Here is a 17,536-nt window from a genome sequence, read left to right on the forward strand (position 1 = left end):
TAACAAAAAAATACAACCGACTTCTATGTCACTACAAAGTTAAAAATAATTGAAATGAATGTTGGTTTAGTACATATTTCTGAAGTCGGCGTTCATATTACACACGCTGTTTACATCGTTATCCAACGAAATATATTGAGCGCCCACTTTAAATAAGGATAAAAAGGCGTTTATTATGCAGAAAAAAGCGTGTTAAAAAAAGTAATCATTTTAAAAGAAAAGCATAAACCATTGGCATAACATCATTGCTAACAGTATATGGTATGAATCCATCACCAATTCCAATCGCCATGAATATTTTACACTAGTAGTTCCCGCGATTTCATCCGTGTCTAAGAAATGTAACATGACGTACCTACTTACACGTAACGAAATTATACTATACTGCACATATGAACAGCAATACATATCTTCAGTCATCATTTAAAATCTTGAACAGAACTACTCGTAAGTAGTCACTCACAATATTACGTTACTCGTAAGTAGTCACTCACAATATTACGTAGTCACTCACAATATTACGTGTCTCATAAGCCGAAAATGAGATGACATATATTAGCCTCCATTGTCTTTCTATCACAGGTCTCTATCACTGGAACCGTTATTTATTTCATTAAGTTCACCAACGGTTGTAACGTTATACATATTTTTAAATTAAATCTAGTTACAATGCAAGCAATAAATATACGACCACTTAGAGGTAAACATCACATGCAATACAGATGTAAACGTGGTAATGAAAATAGAGTAACAAACTTTATAAACCAAAAAATAAAACAACACAAAAAAGAGAATGTTATAGACATACTCTTGATTTTTTTAAACGGTTTTTTTACATACTATCTATAACGCATGCCATTATAATATTTATAACAACAAACAGTAATATCAAAAAGCTTGAAAATAAATGGGAGGTTGGCAAACTAGAAACATAGAAAACATAGAAGAAATGTCTTAAGGGCTACCTTGCACAGTATCGCGCATGCGCTGTAGCTAATGATCACAGCCAATAGGAGTTTTCGAATGTTAAAGCAACAGCCTCCATAGCTCAGGGGATAGAGCAATGGTCTTACAAACCATGGGTCGGGAGTTCGATTCTCTCTTGAGGCGTTTGAGGGTCGTGCGTTACTTTTTTTTTTGCTGTTTTTTCACTTTTCTCTTTTTATAATGTATTATAATGTACTATAAACAAAATATCATACATAATATAATGTATTATAATACGTTTTATGTTAAATTGTATGTAAAAAAAACAAACAAATAATTTGTGTCATCGATTTTATATTAAATTATTTAATAAATATAAATAAAATTATAAATACTTCAACATCAATCCATTATTGTCCCACTGCTGGGCACGGGTCTCCTCTCAGAATGAAAAGGATTAGGCCTTAGTCCACCGCGCTGGCCAAGTGCGAATTGTTAAACTTCACATACCTTTGAAAAAACTATTTTTTTTTAAGAATTCTCAGGTATGCAGGTTTCCTCACGATGTTTTCCTTCACCGTTAAAGCAAGTGATACTTAACTTCTAATACGTGCATAACTTTGAAAAATCAGAGGTGCGTGCCTGGGATTTGAACCTCGGACCTCTCGATCAAGAGGCCGCGTTTCTTAACCACTAGGCTACTACTGGTTACTTACTGCTTCTACTATAAATACTTAATAAATAATTAAATGACATTAACCAGTTTCAATAAATAATTCTGACGATGATTCCTGACGATCCTAATGAGGTGAATGGGATAAAATTATTAAAATCGTGTATTGTCATCGGTTATTCATAAGTGTTCGAAATTTTAAATTATTCGGACCGATCGAAGTGGGTAAAATTATTATCCTATTTTATCCTCGTAGTACTCATTTACGTTAGTTAGCTAAAGTTCAGCGGTTTCCCTTTACCTTGATGTCTGGCACAGCAACTTACTCATTTATTCAGACAGTCATCTCGATGTGTTATATATATATATATATATATATATATATATATATATATATGTGTGTATGTATTATGTAATGTATGTTTAATTTCCTTTATTTTGATACCCTACTCGATAGGTTTGGTTTACTCTTTTTTAAAACGTGAAGTATCACGACATAGTAATGTCGGAAATAAAAATACCATTTACGCTTTAAAGAATAATTAACTTCAGTAGTTCAAAGTTCCAGTCATTATTTTACCTCGTTAAGGGTAGAATTTAATTATTTTTATCCAACAAGCTAGATATAAAATTTCATAGTGTTTGCCTCAAAATTGACGGTAGTTCAAATTAACTTTTAACGCTTATTTTACCCTCTACGGGGTTGATTTCAGAAGGGGATAAATAGGTGTGTCCTTGTTCCTATCCAGAAAGCCAAATACTAAATTTTATAGTAGTTGCTTCAAAATTAACGGATTTAAAGAAACCTGTTAGCCCCTATTTTACCCTCTTTAGTAGAATTTTCTAAAGGCTTTTCTTAGTACTTATATACGCTATATAGTGACACCATGTGCAAAATTTCAGAACTCTAAATAGAGCGGTTTTGGTTTAAGTCAGTCAGTCAGTCACCTCGCTATTTTATATATATGTTACAGTCAAAGTGATCAAAGAGCTATTATTCATAATGACTGGTTATAATGTATTATAACTAATTTTTCCAGACAATGTGATAAATTTATTACTTAACCCGGCTGCTATATATAATAGCATGTTAGACTTAGTCAAAGTAATAAATATGTTATTGTAAAAGTCCGAATTACGGTAAATCTTAAGATTAACTGAAATTATTAATGATTAATCATGTTGTATCCACGTCATCTTGGTTGTTATATTACAGTAACTACGAATCATATAGTTTAGGTCCGAATTATCGTGAATCGTGAACCGTTCCGGATTGGTCCAAGTCATGTAAAGTCAGTATGTACTCAAAATATAAATAAGCGATCAGAGATAATAGTAAGGCAATAAAATACATTATTACTCCACCCCATAGCTGATATACGTATATTGTGTACGTGGTACGTTGTGGTTCATTATAAAATTACAAAAAATATAATTTATGCTTAAGGAAAGTTAAAATAGAAACTTCTAATGTTTACCTATACTTGTTTTATTACTTTATCCAATTCTTTGAAAATATTATATATAATGGCTGGTTAAAGTGATTAATTCCGTGTTATTTATCACTTTGACCAAATTGAGTATATATTATACAAAATAGATATTAGATATTATGTATAATATCAGAATTTATCACTTTGGCTGTAACATATATACAAATATGTTTTTATGATCTCCGTTTAATTTCCTTTCATTTGATACCCTACTCGATAGGTACGGTTAACTTTTTTTTAAATATGTTAGTATTTTGCGCTAAAAATCCGCCATTTAGATTTTTTTTTCTAACACCTATCTAAGGACACTCGGGTCATTGAGACGAATATAATGACACCTTAACTGTCGATATTAATGCAGCCGTTTGTTAGATCCGACCAAATAAAAAAGACAAACATATAAGATACGCGCGAAAAACGTAACCCTTCCTTGGCAGTCGGGTAAAACAGACCCCATAAATTCGAATTTTTACTTCGGAATTTGGTGCCGATTTTCGAATCCCTCAGAAAAGATGGATCTGGACCATGAGATCATGGAGTACTTGTACACACATCCATCCATTCACTTATTTATTATTTTGATATTTAGGAAGTACATAGTATGTTGGCTGAAGCAGTGTTGTTTCATTAAGTCCATACTTCCAATTAATCTGATTTTTCCTATAGACATGTATTTTCAAATGCTTTTTACAAAATATTCCAAGCAATCCAAAAATTTCATTTGCAAGTTCAAATTTAAATACTTTAAATTAATATTTTGACAAAAACTAAGCCAGCGACAAATTTTACAAATTAGCGACTAAAAATTTTTTTTCCGCATGTGATGATACGAGTATGTTTTAGTAAAAATTTGTAATTTAACTAGTAAGGCAGATCTTCATAACACCCATATAGACTTAACACTGCCAGACCAGCACCTGCACCACTGAGCCAGAATATATTATTATTTTAACTTATAAAATTTCTCATCTTAATAAATTCTGCGGACGAAGCTCATAGGTTATTGCTAGCGCTATATATTTTGTGGTTCCACAGGTAAACACACATAATCACAATATTTATCAGACAGTTAATAGTGTGTTACCTATAGGATTTTTTAGCCCTTAACAAGCAAGCTCCCGTGGCGCAATGTGAAAATGTGAATGTTTAAATTTGGTAAATTTTAACCGAGGTTTAGAAAACAAAATAGTTCTAACCTCGAGGTTTGAAGCCTCTGATTTGTCAAAGTCATAAGTGTTTTAGAAATGAATAATCACTTGCTTTAATGGTGAAGGATACCATCGTGAGGAAACCTGCATACCTGGGTAATCTTAAAAAAATGTTTCCTAATGTATGTGAAGTCTACCAACTTGGCCAGCGCGGTGGCTATGGCCTAATCCTTCTCATTCTGAGAGAAGACCCGTGCTCAGCATTGGGGCAGAAATGGGATGATGATGATGATGATGATGAAAAGTTCTTAAAAGCTGCTGTCGGCCACAGTTGCGTTAACAAGGAACCTCTGAGGACTAACTTAGAAAGCCTTGCATAGATGGCTGTCTTCCTTAGCAAACCTTTCAAGCCAGAATATAGCAACGCTTTACACTGTTTTTATAGGGCAGAAATAGGTGTTGCGTTGGTGCCTTCGGAGTCGAATCAATGACGCCGAGTAATAATTTTCGAAATGTAGGAAATCTTTTTAAAATTGTAAATTGGTCTACATCAGGGGTTCCCAAAGTGTGCGCCGCGGCGCCCTGGTGCGCCGTAGAAAGTAAAGAGGGGCGCCGTGTGTCGATCCTCTAATTATTGGACACCACAAATATTGGCGTTTTGGTCATCGATTCAAAATGAATATCCAAATTTAACATCCAAAGCATTAAAAATTTTCATTCCGTTTGCAACATCATATCTATGTGAAGCTGGGTTTTCAGGTGTAGCAGTGATAAAGAACAAATATCGGATCAATGTGGAGCAAGAAATGAGAATAGCAGTGTCAAGTGATATTCCCCGATTTGAAAAACTGCGCGGAGATCACTTAGCTCACCCTTCACATTGATTTGACAGAATAAATATCGTATTTTATTTTTGTTATCCTCAAGTCTTTCTTGTTGTTTTCCGTTTAAAATATTTTATAATAACGTATTGTACAATTTCATATTGTGGTGTTTTAAATTCGTTTCGATCAACCTAAGGTAACTACTATTATTGTAGTTACCTATTTCTTTCGACTGTCTTCTTTAAATAGTTAGCTAGGACAGGGCACAGGGCGCCGTGAAAGAATATTAAACTTGTAACTGCGCCGCGGGTTACAAAAGATTGGGAACCCCTGGTCTACATGGTTATAAAAATACATAGGTACAACCGAATACAGAAGTTCCTCCTTTCGAAGTCGGTTAAATTGTTTCTATTACAATGCTGTTAAGGATGTCGAAATCATCTTAACATAATACTGAGAGAAGACATGTCTAGCAAATGGTAAATACGTAATATATTTTGACCAGCATTACCCGTGCCTTTGCCTACGTTTAAAATGTAAGATGAAGCTTCAGTAAATAATATTTTTTATTAATAGTAATTAATTTTACGTTATATGTATAGATAGTACACACAATATAGTGTGTACCTAAATTGGTCACGCCTTTCTCAGAACAATGCCCCAATAGTTTTAAATATGCAGTTCTCGTCAGATCACAATCACATCATCAACATCAACAACCCACTGCTGGGCACGGGTCTCCTCTCATAATGAAATGGATTAGGCCATAGTCCACCGCGCTGGCCAAGTGCGTATTGGTAGACGTCACATACTTTTGAGACTTTTTTTATATATCTCTCAGGTATGCAGGTTTCCTCACGATGTTTTCCTTCACCGCTTAGCAAGTGATAATTAATTTCTAATACGCACATAACTTTGAAAATTCAGAGGTGCATGCCTGGGATTTGAACCTCGGAACCCTCGATCGAGAGGCCGAGTTTCTTAACCACTAGACTATCACAATCACAATGTTACCCAAATTTCGCAACATTTCATTGTGTCCCCGTAGCCTAATAGGAGAGGCCCGGTTGTTGGTGCCGAAGATTGTGGGTTCGATTCCCACCGGGGAACACAAGCATCAGTAGTATAGGCTACAGTGAGAACTAATGGAGACTATGGCCTAATCCTTCTCATTATGACAGGAGACCCGTGCCCAGCAGTGGGACGATAATGGGATGTTGATGATTATGATGACATATCCGAGCCGTTCCAACGTAGTCTTCAAGGGTAGCAACGCATTTATGGCTGACCTCGGGTAATCTTATCTGGGCTCGATTACTAATAGCTATGGGTAGGAGTTATCACTTGCCATGAGGCTACATTTGTTTCGTCATCAACTCTTTGTCGTCCTACTTCTTTGCTTGGAAATGGATTGGCAAATACGCAAAAAAATACCAAAACATTCATTTTTGCAAAAACGTAAAGACTCATACCAAGGGTAAATCGAAGGGTGATCGAAAATTCGCAAGACGTTGTTCCGAGGCGAGACGGCAAAGCAAACTGCAAAAGTAAATATGTCAATGGGTGTCAATTTCATTTTTATCGTCACATGTCACATACCTGTATTTGTTTTGTACCCAAAGGTAGCCGAAGTTTGTGAGGAAGTATGGATGTTTGTGTGTTCTTATAGCAAAAACGGCTAATCGGATTAGGATGAAACTTTCGTTTAAACATCAGAATTACAGAAAAACGAAAATTTATAGGGATATTTTTTTGGTTTAGCTTTCACATAGCGATAAATATCAAGTGAGTCGCAAGTTTTTCTGAGGGCAAGAATTTAAACGACTTACTCGAAATTATCATCATATTACATTCATAATGTCTTTGTACATTTATTTATTTATTTATTTATTTCAAAATTTTATTGCATCACCTCTAAAAAGAAATGTACAAAAGGGCAAACATAATGCCTGATGGCATTTTCTACCAGTCAACCCTGGGTGGATGAGGAGAATTTGCAGCAGGTGTTATGCGAAAGTAACAAAGAACGATAGACAATAATAGAAACAGCAGATATATCAATATGTATTAAAAATAAAGAAATATACATATTTTAACAATAAAATAAATATATATTATAATATACCTATATACAGATACACATAAATAAACTAATACATACTATTTATCATATATATAAATATAAATAACTAAATAAACACAGGTAGAAACAAAAGTCGTTTAAGAATTAGATGAGGAGTTCAGATAATGTTCTCGGACAAGCTTTTTGAACACAGCTTTACTGGGGGCTTTGCGGATATGCACGGGCAAGGCGTTCCAAAGTAGTACCGCCTGAACAGAAAATCAGAAATGAAAGAAACCGCTAGAATGCAGTGGAATATCGGCTCTTAAATTATTGGACGACTGAACCTATATTGGAAGTGATCCTTCAGATAAGGAGGAGTATTTGTATCATTCAAGATAGAGTAAAGCATAGAGAGAATTCTAGAATTACGCCTCTGACGAATAGAAAGCCACTTGAGTTGGCTGCGAAACTGAGAGATGTGATCATATTTACGAAGGCCAAATATGAACCTGATAGAATTGTTGAGAAGGCGTTCTAGTTTATTGAGAAGAGCTTCGGTCAGATCTGAGTAGCACACATCTGCATAATCGATGATAGGCAAAATTAGGGTATTCACTAACATTAGTTTGGTCTTAATGGGAAGGAAGTGCTTTAGGCGATATAAAGATCGCAAGGTAGCATTGACCTTACGAGATACTTCTGTAACCTGCGTACTCCAACTCAAGGAGCTGTCAATATACAGGCCAAGATTCCTCACCGACTCCGAAATTGGAATTTGCGTACCGTCATAAATGACTGCAGGTAAAGAATTCCGGTCGATCCTAGCCAGCAGTCTAGAGCTTCCAATGACGATAGCTTGACATTTGGCAGGGTTGACTGGTACCCCATAGCGCATTGACCAACTCCGGAGAGCACTCAAATTATCGTTTATCTTAGCTATTGCACTGTGGAGATTATCAACATCGGCTTGAGCGTATAGTTGCAAATCATCAGCATACAGATGATACGAACAGTTGATGAAAGGAGTGATGGAGTCAATAAATAAAGAAAATAATAACATTGTAGTCTATAGGTTATTTTCACCAAGTTATAAGGTACATATACCCATCTTAACAAACTACTGCCTATATAGTACTTATTTAGGATAGGATAGAATTAGTAGTCCCTAGCATGTTGGCAGTATTTTCAAAATGTCCATACTAATCTGAATTTTCACGTCGACATCTTTTGTCCTGTTTAAATAAACGCTAAAAACGGACAATACTGGCATCATCGAATCATAATAGTTCTACAACTTCTAAAAGATCTCGTCATAAACATTCGAGACTACAGTAAAATACACATTATCAATATTTATAAAAGACAGCAGAGTGTTAAATGTAGGGCTTTTTCGCTCTCTAATAACGTAGCTCTCGTGGCGCAGTGGTTAGCGCGCTCGCTGTCAAGCTGAGAGGCGGTGGTTCGATCCCACCCGAGAGCGTTTGATAGTGGTAGTTCGTTTTTTACATTTTCTTTTCTGAATTTGTTCTTTGTAATTTTTATATTTATATTGTCTTTAATTTTTCTTACCTTTTTTATTTTTGTAATTTTATAACTTTTTATTACCCGACTGCCAAGGACGGGCTATTTGGTCGAATCTAACAAACGGCTGGATAAATGTCGACAATTAGGTATCATTATATTTGTCTCAATGACCCTAGTGTCCTCAGATAGTTTTTCTTGAATTGTGACGAAACTAATAAGAATTTTGTAAATTTTACAAATGGAATTATTTTCTCAAAGGCTTAGAAAATATTATTTTAATATTACAATAAAAATGTGGTACTGCATCATACCGTAATTGAAGTCCCTAAAAGTAAATTTAAAAAATATGCCATAATAATGATAAAATAAACCGATGTTCATGACTGTTTATAATGTATATTTATTGATATAAGTTTTTAATTAAAAAAAAAACTGATGATAATTATAAAAGTTGATACAAAGAGTTTTTCTAGTTCGGGTAGAATGCACATAAAACTTTTATTGCAAATTAGAAGTGGCTACATGATAATATATTAATATTTTATTTTGCCTTTAGCTTGAGATCATATCCAAGAAAAATCTTAAAACTTAAAACTATATTTTTATACATTTATAGGCCAAATATTTTTTTATGCCTATAGAAATATTATTTGTCATTTTGTTCAAGTATAACACGAAAACTATCATTTTGATTTTAGTAAAACATTGCAGTTTGTTAGTATACGAGTACATTTAAAACTTCAAATATATTTTAACTGATAAAAATTGCGGTTGTCGTAGATTTAACAAAAATAATATTTTTTTCATGTTAATTCATATTGAAGGCGACATTAGGGGTAGTTTCAATACGCTAATATTATAAAGGGGACGAAAATGTTTATTTTTATGTAGGGGTATATTATGTAACTATTTACACGTAGACGAAATCACACTTAACAAGTAATCTTTCATAATTTTAAATTAAGGACATCTAGCGAATGCTTTCTATACTACGTAGTCCTCTAGCGTAGGGAGAGCTTGGAGAGAATATTTACAAGGGTTCCTATGTAATAGTGCTGTATTAAATTACTAGATGGCGTTAAGTTTACAGACTGAATATTTATAAGCACAACTGCACACAAATATGTCTCTGTACCATCTCTTTCTGTATAACGTCTACTCTGATCGCAATACTTAACTATTTAGTAGGTATAGAAGGTAGATTTCAAAACTTATAAATGAGTGCTTCGCAATTTTTCTATAGAGCGTTGGGTGTCAGTAAAATTATTGAATAACATATATCAAAATAAAATAAAATGAGATATTAAATTCTCCGTCCGCGTAAATTTGCATCAAAATAAAAATATAAATAGATCGAATTGAATGAAACACAATCGATTTATTTACGTCGACAAACATTAATTTTCGCCAAAAATACCAAATTTAACTACTATGTAGCTAGCCCGTTTTGTCAAAAAGGTTATTGACCGATGTCCATTAAGCAATGTAGAGCATTAAAACGAAAGCTGTGAATAAAATGTAAACAATTTTTTTGAATATTGGAGGATCGTAATAGGGAATAAACTTGCACTTTTACAGAGCGAACGCGTAAAGCGTTCGCTCTGTAAAATCTTTATGATTTTGTTCTCGTTTGTGCTGAAATGGTACATTATTTCTTTGGGCTCTAAACAATGGGTCCCACGCTGTGCACTAGTGGGAAACGGAATATAACCGACAGAGAAATTATTAGCAAAAAACATAATTACGGGGACAGTTTCTAAATGTTAACAATTGCTTTCGTTGCAAAGATTGTTGGCTCAATCGTATAGCGGTTTCGCTTATACGTCGCTTTTCCATAGTTACAATTTAATTAAAGTTATCACAAAAATGTTACATTGTTCTAAGGCTCCTATACCTTATGTATAAGGGTCAAAATGCTAAATTACAAAACAAGGTCCGAATGTTTAAATTTGGTAAATTTTAACCGAGGTTTAGATAACAAAATAGTTCTAGCCTAGTGGATGAAAGTCGTTTTCTCGATCAAGTGGTTCGAGGTTTGAAGCCTCTGATTTGTCAAAGTCATAAGTGTTTTAGAAATGAATGATCACATGCTTTAATGGTGAAGGATACCATCGTGAGGATACCTGCATACCTGAGTAATCTTAAAAAAAATGTTTCCTAATGTATGTGAAGTCTACCAACTTGGCCAGCGCGGTGGCTATGGCCTAATCCTTCTCATTCTGAGAGAAGACCCGTGCTCAGCATTGGGGCAGAAATGGGATGATGATGATGATGATGATGATGATGAAAAGTTCTTAAAAGCTGCTGTCGGCCACAGTTGCGTTAACAAGGAACCTCTGAGGACTAACTTAGAAAGCCTTGCATAGATGGCTGTCTTCCTTAGCAAACCTTTCAAGCCAGAATATAGCAACGCTTTACACTGTTGTCATAGGGCAGAAATAGGTGTTGCGTTGGTGCCTTCGGAGTCGAATCAATGACGCCGAGTAATAATTTTCGAAATGTAGGAAATCTTTTTAAAATTGTAAATTGGTCTACATGGTTATAAAAATACATAGGTACAACCGAATACAGAAGTTCCTCCTTTCGAAGTCGGTTAAATTGTTTCTATTACAATGTTGTTAAGGGTGTCGAAATCATCTTAACATAATACTGAGAGAAGACATGTCTAGCAAATGGTAAATACGTAATATATTTTGACCAGCATTACCCGTGCCTTTGCCTACGTTTAAAATGTAAGATGAACTTTCAGTAAATAATATTTTTTATTAATAGTAATTAATTTTACGTTATATATGTATAGTACACACAATATACGCATAGTGTGTACCTAAATTGGTCACGCCTTTCTCAGAACAATGCCCCAATAGTTTTAAATATGCAGTTCTCGTCAGATCACAATCACATCATCAACATCAACAACCCACTGCTGGGCACGGGTCTCCTCTCATAATGAAATGGATTAGGCCATAGTCCACCACGCTGGCCAAGTGCGTATTGGTAGACGTCACATACTTTTGAGACTTTTTTTTATATATCTCTCAGGTATGCAGGTTTCCTCACGATGTTTTCCTTCACCGCTTAGCAAGTGATAATTAATTTCTAATACGCACATAACTTTGAAAATTCAGAGGTGCATGCCTGGGATTTGAACCTCGGAACCCTCGATCGAGAGGCCGAGTTTCTTAACCACTAGACTATCACAATCACAATGTTACCCAAATTTCGCAACATTTCATTGTGTCCCCGTAGCCTAATAGGAGAGGCCCGGTTGTTGGTGCCGGAGATTGTGGGTTCGATTCCCACCGGGGAACACAAGCATCAGTAGTATAGGCTACAGTGAGAACTAATGGAGACTATGGCCTAATCCTTCTCATTATGACAGGAGACCCGTGCCCAGCAGTGGGACGATAATGGGATGTTGATGATGATGATGATGATGATGACATATCCGAGCCGTTCCAACGTAGTCTTCAAGGGTAGCAACGCATTTATGGCTGACCTCGGGTAATCTTATCTGGGCTCGATTACTAATAGCTATGGGTAGGAGTTATCACTTGCCATGAGGCTACATTTGTTTCGTCATCAACTCTTTGTCGTCCTACTTCTTTGCTTGGAAATGGATTGGCAAATACGCAAACAAATACCAAAACAGTCATTTTTGCAAAAACGTAAAGACTCACACCAAGGGTAAATCGAAGGGTGATCGAAAATTCGCAAGACGTTGTTCCGAGGCGAGACGGCAAAGCAAACTGCAAAAGTAAATATGTCAATGGGTGTCCATTTTATTTTTATCGTCACATACCTGTATTTGTTTTGTACCCAAAGGTAGCCGAAGTTTGTGAGGAAGTATGGATGTTTGTGTGTTCTTATAGCAAAACGGCTAATCGGATTAGGATGAAACTTTCGTTTAAACATCAGAATTACAGAAAAACGAAAATGTATAGGGATATTTTTTTGTTTAGCTTTCATATAGCGATAAATATCAAGTGAGTCGCAAGTTTTTCTGAGGGCAAGAATTTTAACGACTTACTCGGAATTATCATCATACTACATTCATAATGTCTTTGTACATTGTAGTCTATAGGTTATTTTCACCAAGTTATAAGGTACATATACCCATCTTAACTAACTACTGCCTATATAGTACTTATTTCGGATAGGATAGAATTAGTAGTCCCTAGCATGTTTGCCGTATTTTCAAAATGTCCATACTAATCTGAATTTTCACGTCGACATCTTTTGTCCTGTTTAAATAAACGCTAAAAACGGACAATACTGGCATCATCGAATCATAATAGTTCTACAACTTCTAAAAGATCTCGTCATAAACATTCGAGACTACAGTAAAATACACATTATCAATATTTATAAAAGACAGCAGGGTGTTAAATGTAGGGCTTTTTCGCTCTCTAATAACGTAGCTCTCGTGGCGCAGTGGTTAGCGCGCTCGCTGTCAAGCTGAGAGGCGGTGGTTCGATCCCACCCGAGAGCGTTTGATATTGGTAGTTTGTTTTTTACATATTTTTACAATTTCTTTTCTGAATTTGTTCTTTGTAATTTTTATATTTATATTGTCTTTAATTTTTCTTACCTTTTTTATTTTTGTAATTTTATAACTTTTTATTACCCGACTGCGAAGGACGGGCATATTTGGTCGAATCTAACAAACGGCTGGATAAATGTCGACAATTAGGTATCATTATATTTGTCTCAATGACCCTAGTGTCCTTAGATAGTTTTTCTTGAATTGTGACGAAACTAATAAGAATTTTGTAAATTTTACAAATGGAATTATTTTCTCAAAGGCTTAGAAAATATTATTTTAATATTACAATAAAAATGTGGTACTGCATCATACCGTAATTGAAGTCCCTAAAAGTAAATTAAAAAAATATGCCATAATAATGATAAATATAACTGATGTTCATGACTGTTTATAATGTATATTTATTGATATAAGTTTTTTATTTAAAAAAAAACTGATGATCATTATAAAAGTTGATACAAAGAGTTTTTCTAGTTCGGGTAGAATGCACATAAAACTTTTATTGCAAATTAGAAGTGGCTACATGATAATATATTAATATTTTATTTTGCCTATAGCTTGAGATCACATCCAAGAAAAATCTTAAAACTTAAAACTATATTTTTATACATTTATAGGCCAAATATTTTTTTTATGCCTATAGAAATATTATTTGTCATTTTGTTCAAGTATAACACGAAAACTATCATTTTGATTTTAGTAAAACATTGCAGTTTGTTAGTATACGAGTACATTTAAAACTTCAAATATATTTTAACTGATAAAAATTGCGGTTGTCGTAGATTTAACAAAAATAATATTTTTTTCATGTTAATTCATATTGAACGCGACATTAGGGGTAGTTTCAATACGCTAATATTATAAAGGGGACGAAAATGTTTATTTTTATGTAGGGGTATATTATGTAACTATTTACACGTAGACGAAATCACACTTAACAAGTAATCTTTCATAATTTTAAATTAAGGACATCTAGCGAATGCTTTCTATACTACGTAGTCCTCTAGCGTAGGGAGAGCTTGGAGAGAATATTTACAAGGGTTCCTATGTAATAGTGCTGTATTAAATTACTAGATGGCGTTAAGTTTACAGATTGAATATTTATAAGCACAACTGCACACAAATATGTCTCTGTCTCAGCTCTTTCTGTATAACGTCTACTCTGATCGCAATTAGAGATGGGCAAAACACCCGGTTTAAACCCAGTACTGGGTTTAAACCCGATAAATACCCGTTTATACCCTCCCACAGGGTATTTATTCGGGTATTTAAAAATGATTTCATAAAATCTGTAGACAGTTTTTAAAATAGTTCAAATATTTATTGAATAGATGTACTAGAAGTTTCTACGGTATGTTCATCGTTTTTACATTTTTTAATGTTATTTTTGAGGTTTTACCTACTTTTTTACCCGACTGCCACGGAACGGTTATGTTTTTTGCGCATATTTTGTATGTTTGTAAATCTATTTAATACATTCGGATCTGGTTAGATAAATTTCGACAGTTAAGGTGTCGTTATATTTGTCTAAATTACCTAAGTGTCATTTTTTCAATTACCTAAGTGTTTGAAAAAAACTTAAAGGAGTTACTTAAACAGTTACTTAAACAAGGTAAATTGTGATAAAAACTAAAACTGCATCATTAGATTTTTTCGAAAATCGAGGAAATGAACGAGTTCATAAAAATCACACCCTGTATTATTCCATCATCGCATAGTGTCGCTTACAAGGGTCAAATTTTAGAAAGTAGTGTGTAGTATGACAAACTAAAGGAAAAGTGATATTTTGAAAAACTAATCCAGTTTAGTTTAGTTTAGTGAAAACACAATATCGGCCTCGTAACTCTCTTCAGCTTTTTTAGCTGATCCTTATAGTTTAGGATTTGATCTTGAAGGCTCACTTCAAAATTTCATCCTATAATAAATATTTTATATACTGTAGTCAGAGGACGACATATACTACTTTTTATCAAGGAATCATACACGTTTCCTGATACAAGTCGAACTCACACAAGGAGGGTTACGTACCACCATATATTTTTTCATAGCAACTATAGAAGTAAATGTCTTGTGAAAATTTGAACTGTCTACGTATTACGGTTCAATAGATAAAGCGAAATATGCTGAAAAAAGCGGGTCCTTGTATAGCGTCTCCCATTTATTTTGATGTTTTTTTATTACGTATTTGTTGTTGGTCACAGGATATTATATTCTAGAATAACAATGGGACGTGGACATTGTTTTAAATTTGCATCAAAAGCATACGCTAATTGGCTTCTTACTTAAGTCTGCATCTATAATGGCGTGATAAAATGGCATTTTGGCGCTGTAAAAGTCTTTTTACAGTCCATATTTAGTACAGTATCATCATCAAAGTAATAATTGCGCTTAAAAAAGGATAGATATGCGTGAAAATAGTAAATACCCGAATAAAAACCCATTTTCGGGTTTAAACCCTATTTCTTCCCAACGTCCGGGTAAAAACCCGGTTTATTCCCGATGGGTTTAAACCTTCTGCCCATCTCTAATCGCAATACTTAACTATTTAGTAGGTATAGAAGGTAGATTTCAAAACTTATAAATGAGTGCTTCGCAATTTTTCTATAGAGCGTTGGGTGTCAGTAAAATTATTGAATAACATATATCAAAATAAAATAAAATGAGATATTAAATTCTCCGCCCGCGTTTCTTTGCATCAAAATAAAAATATAAATGGATCAAATTGAATGAAACACAATCGATTTATTTACGTCGACTAACATTAATATTCGCCAAAAATACCATATTTAACTACTATGTAGCTAGCCCGTATTGGCAAAAAGGTTATTGACCGATGTCCAATAAGCAATGTAGAGCATTAAAACGAAAGCTGTGAATAAAATGTAAACAATTTTTTTGAATATTGGAGGATCGTAATAGGAAATAAACTTGCACTTTTACAGAGCGAACGCTTTACATCTTTATGATTTTGTTCTCGTTTGTGCCTAGCGATGGCATGTGTCAAAATGGGCCTATTAAATTGTGACGACTATAGTGGATGAAAGTCGTTTTCTCGATCAAGTGGTCCGAGGTTTGAAGCCTCTGATTTGTCAAAGTCATAAGTGTTTTAGAAATGAATGATGACATGCTTTAATGGTGAAGGATACCATCGTGAGGAAACCTGCATACCTGAGTAATCTTAAAAAAATGTTTCCTAATGTATGTGAAGTCTACCAACTTGGCCAGCGCGGTGGCTATGGCCTAATCCTTCTCATTCTGAGAGAAGACCCGTGCTCAGCATTGTTGCAGAAATGGGACGATGATGATGATGATGAAGAGTTCTTAAAAGCTGCTGTCGGTCACAGTTGCGTTAACAAGGAACCACTGAGGACTAACTTAGAAAGCCTTGCATAGATGGTTGTCTTCCTTAGCAAACCCTTCAAGCCAGAATATAGCAACGCTTTACACTGTCGTTATAGAGCTGAAATAGGTGTTGCGTTGGTGCCTTCGGAGTCGAATCAATGACGCCGAGTTATAATTTTCGAAATGTAGGAAATCTTCGTAAAATTGTATTAAGTTTTAAGACGTATAAAGTTATTTGTTTTATTTTAATTTATTGTGCACAGAAAGTTTCATTAACGTTATTATTGTTTGTACTTACATAGGTATTCATAGAATTTTCCCAAAAAATGATAAATATATTTTAATAAGTGTAACTGATTTTTATATTTCAATTTTTTTGTCAGAATATTAATTGTAAATGTGTTGTTTTCTTATTTTTCACCCAATTGCAAGGAATACTTATGTTATTACATCATTATTTAATTATTTTTTTACTAAAGTAACAATTTTTATTTCACAATTATTGAATTCAACACACCCTTTTTTTTTTTTTGTTGACGAGGGGGAAACCTTCAAAAGGTATCCGATGTCTTGGGAGCGACATAGGGTTATATGGAACTCTTACCGCACTAAAACCCCCCCGGTGGCCGTCCTCAGCGCTGCGTAGAGGACTCCGGGATCTCCAAGGAACGCAACCGGAGTCCTCTTAGCGCATTGCCCCGTCGGGCTCCGCCTAGGTGAGCTTATCGCTCACCGCACCGTCTGGTGCGTACGACGGTATGGGACCACACATACCGCCGTCCTTCCCGGGGCCGTTGGCTGGGCGGTTCGAGCTCCCACTCTTGCCACCCACGACCCCAGAAACCCCCTTTTATCGTCACATACCTGTATTTGTTTTGTACCCAAAGGTAGCCGAAGTTTGTGAGGAAGTATGGATGTTTGTGTGTTCTTATAGCAAAAACGGCTAATCGGATTAGGATGAAACTTTCGTTTAAACATCAGAATTACAGAAAAA

The 17,536-nt window shown here is 34.6% G+C and overlaps 1 non-coding gene across 1 annotated transcript; it reads left to right on the forward strand.

The window, feature by feature from the left end:
* The first annotated feature begins 1,037 nt into the window (after positions 1–1,037).
* Positions 1,038–1,110, forward strand: TRNAV-UAC (transfer RNA valine (anticodon UAC)). The gene has a single exon. It is a non-coding gene; the product is annotated as a tRNA-Val (tRNA).
* The last annotated feature ends 16,426 nt before the right edge of the window (positions 1,111–17,536 follow it).

Source organism: Epargyreus clarus, unplaced genomic scaffold, assembly GCF_041222505.1.
Source record: "Epargyreus clarus isolate Ecla_fem2 unplaced genomic scaffold, WU_Ecla_fem_2.2 ptg000007l, whole genome shotgun sequence".
NCBI classification, from domain to species: domain Eukaryota; kingdom Metazoa; phylum Arthropoda; class Insecta; order Lepidoptera; family Hesperiidae; genus Epargyreus; species Epargyreus clarus.